Source organism: Dasypus novemcinctus, chromosome 18, assembly GCF_030445035.2.
Source record: "Dasypus novemcinctus isolate mDasNov1 chromosome 18, mDasNov1.1.hap2, whole genome shotgun sequence".
NCBI lineage: Eukaryota > Metazoa > Chordata > Mammalia > Cingulata > Dasypodidae > Dasypus > Dasypus novemcinctus.
This window is the reverse complement of record NC_080690.1, coordinates 2,600,437-2,613,719: the sequence shown is the minus strand read 5'-3', so window position 1 is coordinate 2,613,719 and position 13,283 is coordinate 2,600,437. Positions and strand designations below refer to the sequence as shown.

Below are 13,283 nucleotides of genomic sequence, written 5' to 3'. Positions count from 1 at the left end.
AGCCCCGCGCCCCGCGCCCCTGCCCCGCGCGGCCACCCATTCATTCGTGTCCCGCTCCCCGGCGCTGGGGTCAGGGGGCAAAGAGGGCGGGGGGGGCGGCCCCGGGCGTGGGCGGGCGCCTCACCTGGGCGCCAGGAGGTACCCGAGGCCGCAGCCCCCTCCCTGGGGCCCATTCCGTGACGCGCCCCGGCTTCTGGTGGGGAGGCACCCGGGCCAAGGTCAGTGACCCCCGAGGCCCTTAGAGCCGGGCGGGAGTTGGCCGAGGCCGTCCAGTCGCCGCCCCGCCCCTGTCTCGGCAGTCCAGGCTCGTTTTTCGCCAACATCCAATCCTCCTTAGCTCTGAGCTCACCTCTCCAGGTGGTCCAGGGAAGAGCCCAGGTTCCAAAACCTAAGAGCTGAGAAGTAAAGGCACGGGAAGGTCAGTCGAGGCTGCTCAGCGCCTTCTCTTGCGCCCGGTTGGGGGTTCCTCTGGGCTGCCCAGGTGGGGTGACCTTGGGCCATTCATTCCCTCAACCCCTCTGAACCTCAGTTTCCTCTTCGGTGGAAAGGAGGCCTGAGCCCAGCCTCGCCGGAGGCTGTGGAGGTCAGAGATGGGCCCCAGAAGCCCTCGGTGGCTGGGAGCACAAAAATCTCTCAATCCCGGTTGAAGCTTGCAGATCACTTTCCAACCACCTCTTTGCCACTCGCGTGCTATTTGCAACATAACATCGTGACCTGCTGGACTTCACTCAGTCTCAGTTCAAGTCCAGTGAACACGTGACCTCCCCATCTGCAAGACTAGAGCCCTGGAAGAGTTTAGCGGGGCCTCTAGCCCTGACCTGAGGCTGCCCGGACGCCTCACTCTGGAGCAGGCAGGTGCCCTTCCCGGGAGGCAGGTCAGGAGCTGTCCCCTGGGGAGAGGGAGCCTCCACCTGCGGTCCACAGAACCGTCCCGGGCACTCTGGGGCTGTGTGGTCCTCTGCCGGGTCCCTGCTCTCCCTCGCGGAGCGCGCCTCTCCTGCTCCAGGGGCTATTTTGAGCATTTCACTCTCTGCCCCTCTGCAGGTACAAAAGGTGATATTTGGCTTAGAGCAGGTCATGGGCCTCTCTCCACCTCCGCCTTGACATCTGCTTCCTCCTCTTACAAGGATCACTGCAGCCTGGAGGACACCGAACAGCGACTTTGCCAGAGGCGCGGGGCCAGAAGGGTCAGGCATTGGAGTAAAGCAGAAAGCCAAGAGATGCTTCCTGCAGTGCCAAGTGGGAAAGCAGCCGGCGGGGAGCACGGCCCTGCCTCGGGGAGCTCACAGGCTGGGGCAGGAGCCGTCTGAGCCTGCACCCCCGCCCCCAGGTGGCTCCCTTGTCTGTTTGCTGGTTGTTTTTGCTCGCTGTCTGCTGTTTGCCTGCTGTTTTTCTAGGAGGCAACAGGAACCAAACCCGGGACCTTCCGTGTGGGAGGTGGGTGCCCAACTGCTTGAGCTGCATCTGCTCCCCACTCGTTTTTTTCCTTAAGTTTGTTTTGTTTTATTGTATTTTATTTGTTTAGCGCCCCCTTCCCCACAGCTACCTTGTTTGTCTGTTCATTGTCTGCTTGTCTTCTTTCAGGAGGTACCAGGAACCAAACCTGGGACTTCCCATATGGACGGCAGGCACGCAACTGCTTGATCCACACCTGCTTCCTGCTGTTGTGTCTGCTTGCTACATCAGCTACATTGTGTCAACTTGTGTTCTTTAGGAGGCACTGGGACTCAAACTTGGGACGTCCTGTGTGGGAGGCAGGCACCCAACTGCTTGAGTCACATCTGCTCCCTAAAAGAATCTTTTTTTTTTTTCAGTTACTGGGGCTGGGGATTGAACCTGGCACCTCATATGTGGGAAGCTGGCACTCAACCACTGAGCCACGTTGACTTCCCTGAGTTGGTTTTATTGTTTGTTTTGCCTCTTGTTTTTGTTTTCAGGAGGCACCCGGAACCAAACCCAGGACTTCCCATGTGGGAGGCAGGTGCTCAACTGCTTGAGCCACATCCACTCCCCCCCTCGTTCGTTTTTGCTTGTTTGCTTATTGTTTTTGCTTGTTTTTTCCTAGTCTGCTCATCCTTGCTTGACGTCTACTCACGGTCTGCTCGTTGTCTGCCCATCTTCCCTGGGAAGCACCGGGAACCTACCTGGGCCCTCCCATGTGGGAAGCGGGCGTCCAACTGCTTGAGCCCCCTCCGCTCCCGTCTGCATTTTTGTTCACACTAAATTGGTCACCTCTAAAGCAGGCTGGGGAGAAGGAGGCTGTTCCTTCCATAGTGCTGGTATCGAGCATAAATTACTCTATTGATGCTCTTTAAGGTACCACGTAAATAGATGGGAGACGGGGTGGGTGGATGGACCAGTGAGGAGATAGGTGATAGGTAGGTGGGAAAAGGCCGAGGGAGATCTTGGGGCTCACCACAAATTCTCCAAACAGAAAGATTGACGAGGCAAGCATGGTCCTGGCGTTACTTCTCGAGTCTGAAATAGTGACGTCATCTCCACCCGGTAGGTGGTGACCAGGCCAGGACTACGCAGCCTGGGGCCCGATGGCCGTTAGGGCGCGCAGAACCAGAGTCAAGACGCGGCGGGGCCAGAGGCCGCCTCCCGCAGGGGCCTCTGGAAGTGAGCTGCAAGTGTGACTTCTCTTGTCCCCCGAGGGTGTGCTGTCGGGGGCATGGGGTCTCCGGTCGGGGCGCACTGCCCCTGGCTCTGGCCCTGCTTTCCGGGGTGCAGCGGCCCCTTGGCTCCTCGCTGGCTGCAGCAGTTGCCAGGCCCAGTGCAGCCTGCCCTGTCGCGGGCAGCGTTATGCCCATTTTACAGATGTGGGCCGTTAAGCCAAGGGCGGGGCCACGCGGCTGGAACATGCTGGAGCCCGATTCCGACCTAGGGTGTCCGCAGAGCCTGTCGCCTCGCCACACCGCCCTGCCCCTCCCGGGGGGAGCCACAGCTGTGCCTTGCCATTCCGTCTCCTCCGCCAGCGGGGCCTCAGCCGTCAGTGCCCCTTTTCCCAGGCTTCCCCGCTGGCACAGCCCGCCCTGGCCTCCCTGGTGGCAGGCCTCTTGCCACGTGTCGTCTTTGCAGTTGGGTGCAGGTTCCTAACCCAGACCCCGAGGTTGACTGGGGGTCCCTGGGGGCGGGGCCTTGCCACCCGCCTCTTCTCCGCTCGGGGGCAGTCCCTGTGCCCCTGCAATTGGGAAGGACCGTCGGGGTCTGCAGCTCTCGCCCCGGGGATGCGTCTGACAGGTTTAGGCCCACGTTACGCATCTGCCTTTCGACAGGGACCACCCTGGTGTATGGTCGGGGGGCTGGTCACCCCAGCCTCACTGGGCCCCGGCTCCTGACGTCTGCGGCCTCACCTGGCTTGGGTGCACGTGGACCTTCCCCATTCCCTTGTTTCTTACACCCCAGGAGGAGCCTCTGAAATCCAACGGTTAACTCGCTGCTGCTCAGCTGTGTTCTTTATTTTTGTTTTCTTACTTTTTTATGATGGAAAGTTGCTAACACCCCCCAAAAGTAGCACAGCGAAGTGTTTCCCCAATTCCCCCTCCCCACTTCAACAGTGATGGGCATTTGCCATGATTGCTGCATCTCGCCCCCAGCCCCATCCCTTACCCTGGATTATGGCAATAAAGCTATTTCCGTCATCCTCCACGCCTAGTGAAGAAGCTGGCGGCCGGGAAGCTTGTTAGCCTTAGCACTGGGAATCGGTTTTGAAAAGCACTGGCAATTTGTCACTTTAAAGACACGTTTTCTTGAGTATTTTAAAACAAATAATTTGGGGATTGAAAAAATATATATGCATACATAAATTAATGTATTGTCCTATCTGCCCATAAGGTAATACATGCTCTTCGTAAAGAGATTTTCACCTCAGCAGAGAATAATGTAAAGTCAAATAAGCTCATTTCTCAGTCAATACCAACGTTAACACTCGTGTATGTCCTTCCAGAGATACACATAGGTATTTATGTATGCAATGTATATTTGTACGTTTTTACAAAAATGGTGTATGACACAAGTATAGACTTGTACCTTCTATTTTGTGATCTGTTTTGCATTTAACAATGTGTCTCGGACTCTTGCCGTGGCAATGACTGTGTTCTAAGTCACCGTTTTTGAGGGCAGCTCGGTGTCTCGTTGTTGATGTGCCGTGATAGTCGGCCAACCCCCTGGTGCTGGACGTTCGGGTCGCTTCTGCGCTGAGAGCTTAGTCAACCTTCCTCTCACCCTGGACTTTGCACCAGGCTAAGCCCACCTGCCTCTTCTGGAACCTGCGTGGGTTTCAGGGAGCTAGCACCGGGATGAAGGCGGGGGAACCAGACAGCCCCCGAGCCGTCTGTGTCCAGCCCGACGTGGCCCCCACGTCTTCGTTTGAAATGAAGTCTTAGAGCATGAGACTCCCAGGCTGAGGCGTGAGTGGAAAACACACGCCAAAGGCAGCTCGCATTGTCTTGGGTGACGAGGTTTAAGACCAAAATACGGAGGGTGTCTTGAAAACAAACATCCCAGAACTGTCCCAACCCGATAGCTCTGCTCCCCCCGCAGCAAGCCGAGAAAGCAGCACTCACGGTGACAAAACTGCGCTTGGGAACGCGTCCCTGGGCTCCTTTCCAACACTGTCCCAGGGACCTGGTGCCCCGGAAGGTCTTCACGCCTCCCGCGTGGACTGGGAGCTGGAAGTCGCCGGTGCCCGTCGCTTAAGCTGCGAGCAACAGAACCCGCTACGTCTCGTCTGAGCAGAAGCAGATTTAGTAAATCACGAGGGGGCACTGGGGGCCCCTGCCAGGTCCAAGAACCTGTTATTACGAATTGCCTCGTCCCTCCCTTTGGTCATGTTTCTATGAGGTCTTTAGTTCTTGTCTCCTTTGATTTTTTATCAATGAGGGATATTGGCCCTGTATTTGTCATTTATGTTGAAAGTATTTTCTCCCATTTTAAGTGCCTTTTGACTTCGTTTTTGCCAGGAAAAATCTTATTTTTATGTATTTACTTGTATCTATCTCTTCTTTTACGGCATCTGAATTGAGTTATAGTTAGAAAACCTTTTCCTACACCCAGATTACAATATCTGTTTTTATTTTGTACATTGAGATACCTGAGCCATTCGGAGTTTCCTCTTCTGTATATTGGGGTGTTTGCTTTTGAAACCCATCTTTTTTAGGCTGGTGAATTAAGCGAGGGGCTGCCAGTTGAAAGGCCTTGGAGAGCCCGGCGGGGAGTGAGAGAGTGGAGCTGGAGTGGGTGGTGGCCAGCCAGAGATGGAGCTGTTTGGGGGAAAGCAGAACTTCCCAGAGCCCCTGCGTGCTGAGTGGTGGGGTCTTTTCTCTAACTAAAGCTATTGCCATAACCCTCCACGTCTAGTGTTGAAGAAGCTGGCGGATTGGGAAGCTCGTTAGAGTTAGCACTGGGAATCGATTTTGAAAAGCATTGGCCATTTGTCCCTTTAAAACATCCTGGGACCAAAGGGGAAGAGAAACCCAACTCTTTTTAAGTGTGAATCATAAATGGCCTCACAGAAGACAGACTTGCTTGATGGGCACGTTTCAGCTTCCTGTCTGGCGGGAAGGACTCTGTTACGGTTTTCCCTGTCTTGTGGAGTGGCTTTGAGCGCGTTCCTCCGTGCCAAATGCAGACCCATTTCACACCAGAGGAGGAGAAGGAAGATTCCAGCGGAGTCTTCCCTGCCCAGAGAGCCACAGAAAGAAGGGTCTCTTTCCTGGTAATCTCCCCCAAGACCCCCTGGGAGAGGTGGAATTCTAAAGGTGGCCCCCCAATTCCCAGCCCGCGGCTAGCCGATCGGGCGCCAATCCAGGCACTGCCGTGAGGGCACGCAGGCGTGGCTGAAGACTTGCAACACGGAGCTGAGCTGCCGGGTGGGCCCGCGCAATGGGCGAGCCCTCCCGCGGCGAGCGCGCTCTCCAGCTGGTGGCACAGGGAACGTTGGAGGGACCCGAAGCGTCAGGAGGATGGGACGCGGCTCTGCAGGTGGAGGAACCCCGCGAGAGGCGTGTGGGTGGCTGCGGGACTAAGGCTGCCCCCGCCGACAGCCAGCACGGAGGCGGGGGGCACGGACCTACGGCCCCGGGGGGGGGGAGGGGGATCCTGGAGGAGGCGCTCCCCCAGAGCCCCCGGTGCCAGCCTAGCCAGCCGGCACGTCATTTCAGTCCAATGAGACCCTCGAGCAGGGCAGAGGACATAGCTGAGCCCACCCACACCTCTATGTCCAGAATCTGCCCACATGATAAATGGGCGCTGGTCCAAGCCGCTATTTGTTCTGCAGCGATACAAGTTAATGCACCTGCTCTTAATTAGGGTAGCAGGTGGGGACACTCAGAATAATGGGGAGAAGCAGGTGTGGGGTGGCGAGCCCGTTTCTTCCTTCCTTTGGACGTCTTCGTCCCTTCAGCCGAGTCTTCACTGGTGGCTGCGAGTTGGGAAGATGCCGGAACGAACGGCGGCTTCGCAGGTGGGTGGAGTGCGACACTGGGCTCCTCTCCCCTCCAGGTTCCTCTTCTCTGGCCACGTGAGGACCAGTGAGCGAGGCGAGCTCGTCCTTTGATCTCGACATCTTAGTTTCCCAAAGGTCCAGTCCCTTAGCCCAGTCACCTCCTCCTCTGGGGTAGCGTTCCCTCTCCCCCCCCCCCCCCCCCCCCCCCCCCCCCGAAGCGAGTTGCCGCACAGTGGTTTGTTTATTTTTAATTTTAAAAATTAAATGCTTTTCTCTTACCCCCGAGATGGCTCCCTCACCTGCTCGTCTTCTTTCGGAGGCACCAGGAACCGAACCCGGGTCCTCCACGTGGGAGGCAGCGCCCAAATGCGTGAGCCACGCCCACTCCCACCTGCGTGCTGATCGCCAGCCCTGGCGTGGGCACCTCTGCTGCAGTGAGCTCAGCGATAGGGTGCCTCGAAGGGAAGGCAACGCAGAACTTTACAAAATAAAGGGACAGGGGGAAAGACATAGGAGGAGATAAAGGTGGGACCTGGGGACTCACAGCCTCTGAAACTGAGAGGCTCGACCCTAGTATCCACCTTGTATTTATTGGAAACTGCCGAGCAGCTGTTTGCTATTAGAACTGCAACATCATCTATAATAGGGAACAGCAACATCTACAATAAGGCAACATCTACAATAGAACAGGTGTAACATTTACAATAACGAACGGGTAGGCCAGTTTCCCACATTTCCCCCTTTTGTTTTTGCAAAGTCTACACAAATGACTTTTTCAGTGATTAACAAAACTTCCTGCGTGATATTTTTACTTTTAGGTTTGAATAATATTTTTTACATTTTTTCTCAATATATTCAGTCCCAGAATTGTTCAAACTTAAAACGAGATTTATATATTCAATAAGGTACATATATATCACTTACAGTTCATCAAATCACTTAAGTACACAATACGTTACATTATTAAAGTTCTGATTAGTAATCAAGCATTTTACACATGATCTATAACTGCAGCAACAAACAAGACTTCCAGCTAGCAGACGTTTAATAAATAGACTTTGATTTCTCATGGGCTTAAAATTCCCAACCAGCGCGGCTATGTAAGCCAGTGTTTGTTGTTAGCGCTGGCCACGCCCACTTCACAGGCTAAGTCATTACAAACTCCATTAACGTGAGAACATACTGTATTTATCAATCACAGCAGAGAACATAGTTTTGTCTTACCCAACCAAACATTTAATAATTTGTTAGAGTAGCAGGGACCTTACAGCTTGTCCCAATTGTTTGCCTATTCCAGGCCCTTAAAATACCACTGTCTCTGCGGTTTCTTAGTAGGGCCACTGTCACAGGTTTCTTCTCTGCAGCCAGAAACTTTGCCATCAGGCCAGGGCAGACAGCCTTGGAGAACTGCAAGAGTCCATTGCTGACCTTTTCACACAGGTTTTGCACTTTTTGTATTTGCTCAGGTTCATTTTACTTTTACAAAACACATCTCGCTGAAAGCTACCACAACACTTTTACAACTTCCTATATGCATACTAGTTCTGTCCCACATATCTCATATTAACCATTTTATTTTAAGACAAAATACATCTTAAATTTCAGTTAGCAGTCCCACAAACCTTTTACTTGTTTCAATATTTGCTTAACTTTTACATCCCATTTTATATTAGGACAAAATTCACCTTATAACCTTTCAGTTAGCATTCCCACAAACTTTTTACTTTTTTCGAAATTCACTTAACTTTTACATCTTTCATTTTATCCTTCCTTTCTCTTTTCTCTTTTTTCTCTTTCTCTTTCTTCCTTCTTTTTCCTTTCTTTTTTCCTTCTTCTCCTTTTCCTTCCTTTCTCTCCTTTTTTTCCTTCCTTTCACTTTTCTTTCTTTTTTCTTTCTATTTCTCTTTTTCCCTTCCTTTTTTTTCTTTTTTCTCTTTCTTTCTGGGCACTCGCCCTTCTTTTTCTTTTTCACACACACTGACATTGAACAATCACAAAAGCAGTTTCAAATCTATTAATCTAGAATTTCTTCATTGCTCCCTTTTATAGTCCAACACTTCTTTTTCAGTTCTCCTCCTCTCAATTTCCTTCTTAATCTCTTTTTGTCCCCAAGTCATACTTGCTTTATTGGGCCATGCTTGAACAAGTTCTATGGTTTACTTTTTTTTTTTAAAGATTTATTTTTTATTTATTTCTCTCCCTCTCCCCTTCCTCTTCCCCCCGCCCTGGTTGTCTGCTCTCTGTCCATTCGCCTTGTGCTCTTCTGTGACTGCTTCTATCCTTATCAGCTGCATGGGAGTCATCTTGTTGTGTCAGCTCTCCGTGTGTGCGGCGCCATTCCTGGGCAGGCTGCACTTTCTTTCGTGCTGGGCGGCTCTCCTTACGTGGCGCACTCCTTGCATGTGGGGCTCCCCTACACAGGGGACACCCCTGCATGGCACGGCACTTCTTGCAGGAATCACCACTGCGCGTGGGCCAACTCCACACTGGTCAAGGAGGCCTGGGGTTTGAACCACGGACCTCCCGTGTGGTACGCAGTCTTTGGAATGAGACCCAGCTGTGCAGTTTCCAGTGTCTGTCTCCATCTGCATGACTGGAGGCTCTGGGTTCCACGGGAGCTTTTGTCTCTTGGCGTTCCTGGTATGGCTTTATCTGACGAGCTGGCACCTGCACAGGACATTCTCCATCTCCTGGGGAAATACAAGCAAACCCTCGAGGATTTCGAAGGCTTTCCAAACCACTTGGGGCTCTGCACCGTTGCACCCACTTTAGTTTAGCTCGAGGCAGTCTTTCTTTCCTTCGTGCCCCACGTTGGGTGCCAGTTGCTGCAATAAGCTCAGCGATAGGTTGGCTCGAAGGGAAGGCAACGCAGAACTTTACAAAATAAAGGGACAGAGAGACACACAAGAGGAGATAAAGCTGGGACCAGGGGACTCACAACTTCTGGAATGAGAGGCTCGACCCCAGTTTCCACCTTGTATTTATGGGAAACTACTGAGCAGCTGTTTGCTATTAGAACTGCAACATCATCTATAATAGGGAACAGCTGCAACATCTACAATAAGGCAACATCTAAATAGAACGGGTGTAACGTTTACAATAAGAACAAGTAGGCCAGTTTCCCACAACACACCTCGCCCTCAGGAGCGCCTCCTCCCGGAACTCCAGTCAGGCTGGGCCGAGATGGCAGCTGTGAAATCCTCACCGTGTCGCAGGGGCACGTCAGCCCTCGTGACTGCGGCGTTCCGTCCTGCGCCTGTCACACCCCTGCCTGAGGTCGGCGACCCTCCACCCTGGCTGTGCCTGCGCGCCGCTGGGCAGCGCTGGACGGGCCTGGGCACTGGGCGTGGCACGTGGACAGCGAGGGGCAGGCGTGGCCGCGGGTCATTCGGGCTGAGGGGAGAATGGCAGGACGCTGCCGCTCAGCCGTCCTTGGCCCCGATGGGCTCCAGGGCCTGGGCAGAGCCTCGGGCAGGGGGAGGAGAGACGACGGAGGGCTCCCCGAGGCGGGGTGCAGAGGGAGAGGGAGGGGAGAGCCCCGTGGGGTGGCCCAAGGCTGCGGGACAAGGCGGTGCCTACGCCCTCCCCCTCCAGACGGAGGCCAGCAAGGCCCGCGAGGCCAGGCTGGGGCAGGTGCGTGGTGGACCAGCAGACCACCTGCAGGCCGCTCCCGGCTCTTCGCTCTGGCTGGTCCTGCGGGTAAGGCTGGGGGGCGGAAGACGCCGTTCCCAAGGTCGCCTGCTTCCAGGCGTGAGCAGGGGAGCCGGTGCCGCGAAGAAGACCCAAGAAAAGAGTGCCCGGAGCTTAGGGGAGCTTCTGCATCTCCAGTAAAAGGGGAGATGTGTGTCCGGTCCTCCTCACCCCTCTACCCCCATCAGTCCTTCCTGGCACCCAGTACAGCCAGTGCACCCAGCACCCAGCACACACTGTACAACCAGCACAGCCAATGCATTCAGTACAGCCAGTACAACCAGTGCACACGGTACAGAGCACACCAGGACAGCCAGTGCACATGGTGCAAAGTACACCTGGACAGCCAGTGCACCCAGGACAGCCAGTGCATACGGTACAAAGCACACCTGGACAGCCAGTGCACCAAGTACATCAGTACACACTGAGCACCCAGTACACCCAGTATACTAGTCCATTCACTACACCCAGTGCACCCAGTACAGCCAGTGCACTCACCACACCCAGTACACCAGTGTATTCAGTCCACCCAGTGCGCCCAGTACAGCCAGTGCGCCCCGTACAGTTGCCTGTTGGGGGCCACCACCTGGTTTCCTCAGGACGACAGGCGAGAGGAGACTCGCCCAGCCCCTGGCGTCACTGGGCTGTGGGCCCATCCTCCCGGCTCCCGCTGGAGGAAACGACCTCACGTGCTCGGGCTCGCTGGGCTTCCCGCGCTGCGCTGGGCGCTCTCCTAGCGGGTCGGCGGGCTTCCGGGGCCCGTCGGCCCTCCTTCTTTCTGCTGGAGCCCAGAGGCTCGGAGCAGCCCTTGCAGTCAGAGAAGGCAGGTTCTAGTCCAGCTCTCGTCCTGCTTGCCATTCGCGTCCCTCTCTGAGTCCCCACGTGTCCCTCTGCAAAACGGATATAAAAATACCGACCTCAGGCCTGGGAGGCTTCGACGGGCTCTCGCTCGACCAGGTGCTCCCGAGCCAGCGGCTGCCACGCTCAGGCGTGTCCTCCGTGGCCGTCTCGTCTCAGCTGGCTTTGAGCGGGCTCTTGCTGCCGCCGCCCTGGCCTGTGTGTGTGTCACATCACTGTCACTCCCCTGAACATGTCTCAGGCAGTTCCCACGTCAAAAGACAACGGCGGTAACAAATGCCGCTGTCGCTGACTCTAAGGGGCGGGTCTCAGGCCCCAGGCTCTGCACGTGGGCCATCCTGGTGGGGCAGGTGCCACGTCATCATCTCTGCAGGTGAGCCACGGGGGCCGGGGGTCGAGGAGCTTCTGAGGGATGGAGCGCGCAGGCGCCGGCGCCGGCGCTGGGCCTGTAGCCTCCTGGGCCCCTTGCCAGGCTGAGGGCGTTGGCAGCGGCAGGGGGAGTGGAACCCGCACTTTCCTGCCTCTTTGAGCCTCGCCGGTGCTTTAAAGCCACAGCTCATTACCCTCACCTGGCGGAGGAGGCAGCCGGTGGAGGGGCACGGGCGAGCAGGTCCCAGCAGGGCTCGGGCTGGGGCCCAGGCTAGCTGCTCTGCGCCCCCGAGAATGGCCGGTGCCCGAGGGCGGCCGCGATGCTCTGGGCGCAAGGAGGGCCGTTGTAGGGCCAGTCTCCTCGGTGTCACGCTGCAGGCGCACCTGGCTGGAGGAAACCACCCACTGTGGACGCCTACCGAGGCGTTTTCTCTCGTCGCTTCACTTGGTCCCCTTTGACAGACAGGGAAACTGAGGCCCGGTGTACACAGCCAGGAAGGACAGGTCTCCCCAATTTTACAGCCCGTGTCCTCGCTACCATGTGCCCCTAAGGACGTTAGTCTATCGAGCAAGGACTCACCCCTTTTCTTTTTTTAAGATGCAACGCTTCACGAGTTTTCGTGTCATCCGTGTGCAGGAGCCACGCTAACCTTCTGTCGTTCCAATTCTAGTACATGTGCCGCAAAGCGAGCGCCTTGCCACTTTCCTCTTGACTGCGGCAGCTCTGCCGTGACTTCCCATGTATGTAATATATTTTTCGCTTGAGCTGAAGATCTTGTATGAAGAATGTTTTCTGTGGCTAGATTTTTAAAACCACCGGATCATGTGTCACACTGACACTTTTCACTCTTGGGGTTTTTGGTGCTGCCACTTATTTCCCCCCACGCCCGGGGCATGTTCTGGTGGAACACCTGTACGGAACCATCAGCACCTCAGCGGCTGTGGAACGAGGTGAAGCCGCTAGCCGTCCCGCACCCCCTCGGCACCTGCAGCGCTCCTGGAGAGCCGGGCGCTTGGCTTAGACTGGTCGTCACTTTGAATTTCCAGCCCTGGATGTATGCCTTGTACACAGAAGGTGTTTATTAAATGTTTGCCTATGTTCACTCCGCCTTCCTCCATCAGTTTTTGTAAGGCTTCTCCTAATCAGGGCTGCTTTTTTTTTTTTCTGTAAAGGTTTTAGTACTATGTTAAAATTCTTCAATTAATGGGACATCTTGTCTATCAATTAGGATTTGTTCTTTGTAATTATGGTTCTATCTAAATGTTTTCATTTTAAAAATTTTCTTATAACATGGCAACAACGCCAGGATGACTTGTGCTGGAAGAGACTTCAGAGGTCACGTGGATTAACTCTTTAATTAGCAAACGAAGAAAGCAAAGTTCAGAGCAGTGGAGGCACCGTCTAGGACCACACTGCTAATCCATTTACCCCCCACCCCGCCCGGGGCGCAGACGGCCCTGTGTCCGTAAAACAGAGCTAACTGCTGGGAGGCAAAGTATTAGATTCGATTCACAACGTCTTCAGAGTGTCCATCAATTATATGATGGAACAAGTTTGTCTACATGATGGCTGTGAGACCATTTCGTGTGTGCATGTGTGGAATAGAGGTTGATTTTGACACTACGAATTAGTTGTAGAACTAATCCATGACAAATTATCAACACGGGGACTTCCGGCAAGATGGTGGCTGAGTGAGCTTGCCTTGCCGTCTCTCCTGGGAAGAGGCAGCTGGGCACCGCTGGAGGTTCTCCGGGACCAGGCTTTTTCAGGATTTTTTCAGGGCAGGAAGTGTCTGGACATCGATTTGGTGGGAAGGTAATGGAAAGGACTGGTCTATAAGATATAAATTGGGACTTTTCAGGAGGGGGAGGCAAGATGGCGGCTGAGTGAACTTCCCGGTTACTAGCTCCTGGGGGG

At 54.6% G+C, this 13,283-nt stretch overlaps 2 long non-coding RNA genes and 1 other non-coding gene across 3 annotated transcripts; 1 reads left to right on the top strand and 2 right to left on the bottom strand.

Moving 5' to 3' along the window:
• On the bottom strand, nucleotides 1-695 carry LOC139436844 (uncharacterized). The gene is made up of 2 exons (XR_011646257.1): nucleotides 525-695; nucleotides 1-395 (listed from the first exon to the last, which is right to left on the bottom strand). It is a non-coding gene; the product is annotated as an uncharacterized lncRNA (long non-coding RNA).
• LOC139436843 (uncharacterized) lies at nucleotides 330-4,985 on the top strand. Its single transcript, XR_011646256.1, has 3 exons — nucleotides 330-418; nucleotides 650-851; nucleotides 1,128-4,985. It is a non-coding gene; the product is annotated as an uncharacterized lncRNA (long non-coding RNA).
• A 6,972-nt stretch (nucleotides 4,986-11,957) lies between these two features.
• On the bottom strand, nucleotides 11,958-12,059 carry LOC111759317 (U6 spliceosomal RNA). Its single transcript, XR_002793344.1, has one exon. It is a non-coding gene; the product is annotated as a U6 spliceosomal RNA (small nuclear RNA).
• Nucleotides 12,060-13,283: the final 1,224 nt, after the last annotated feature.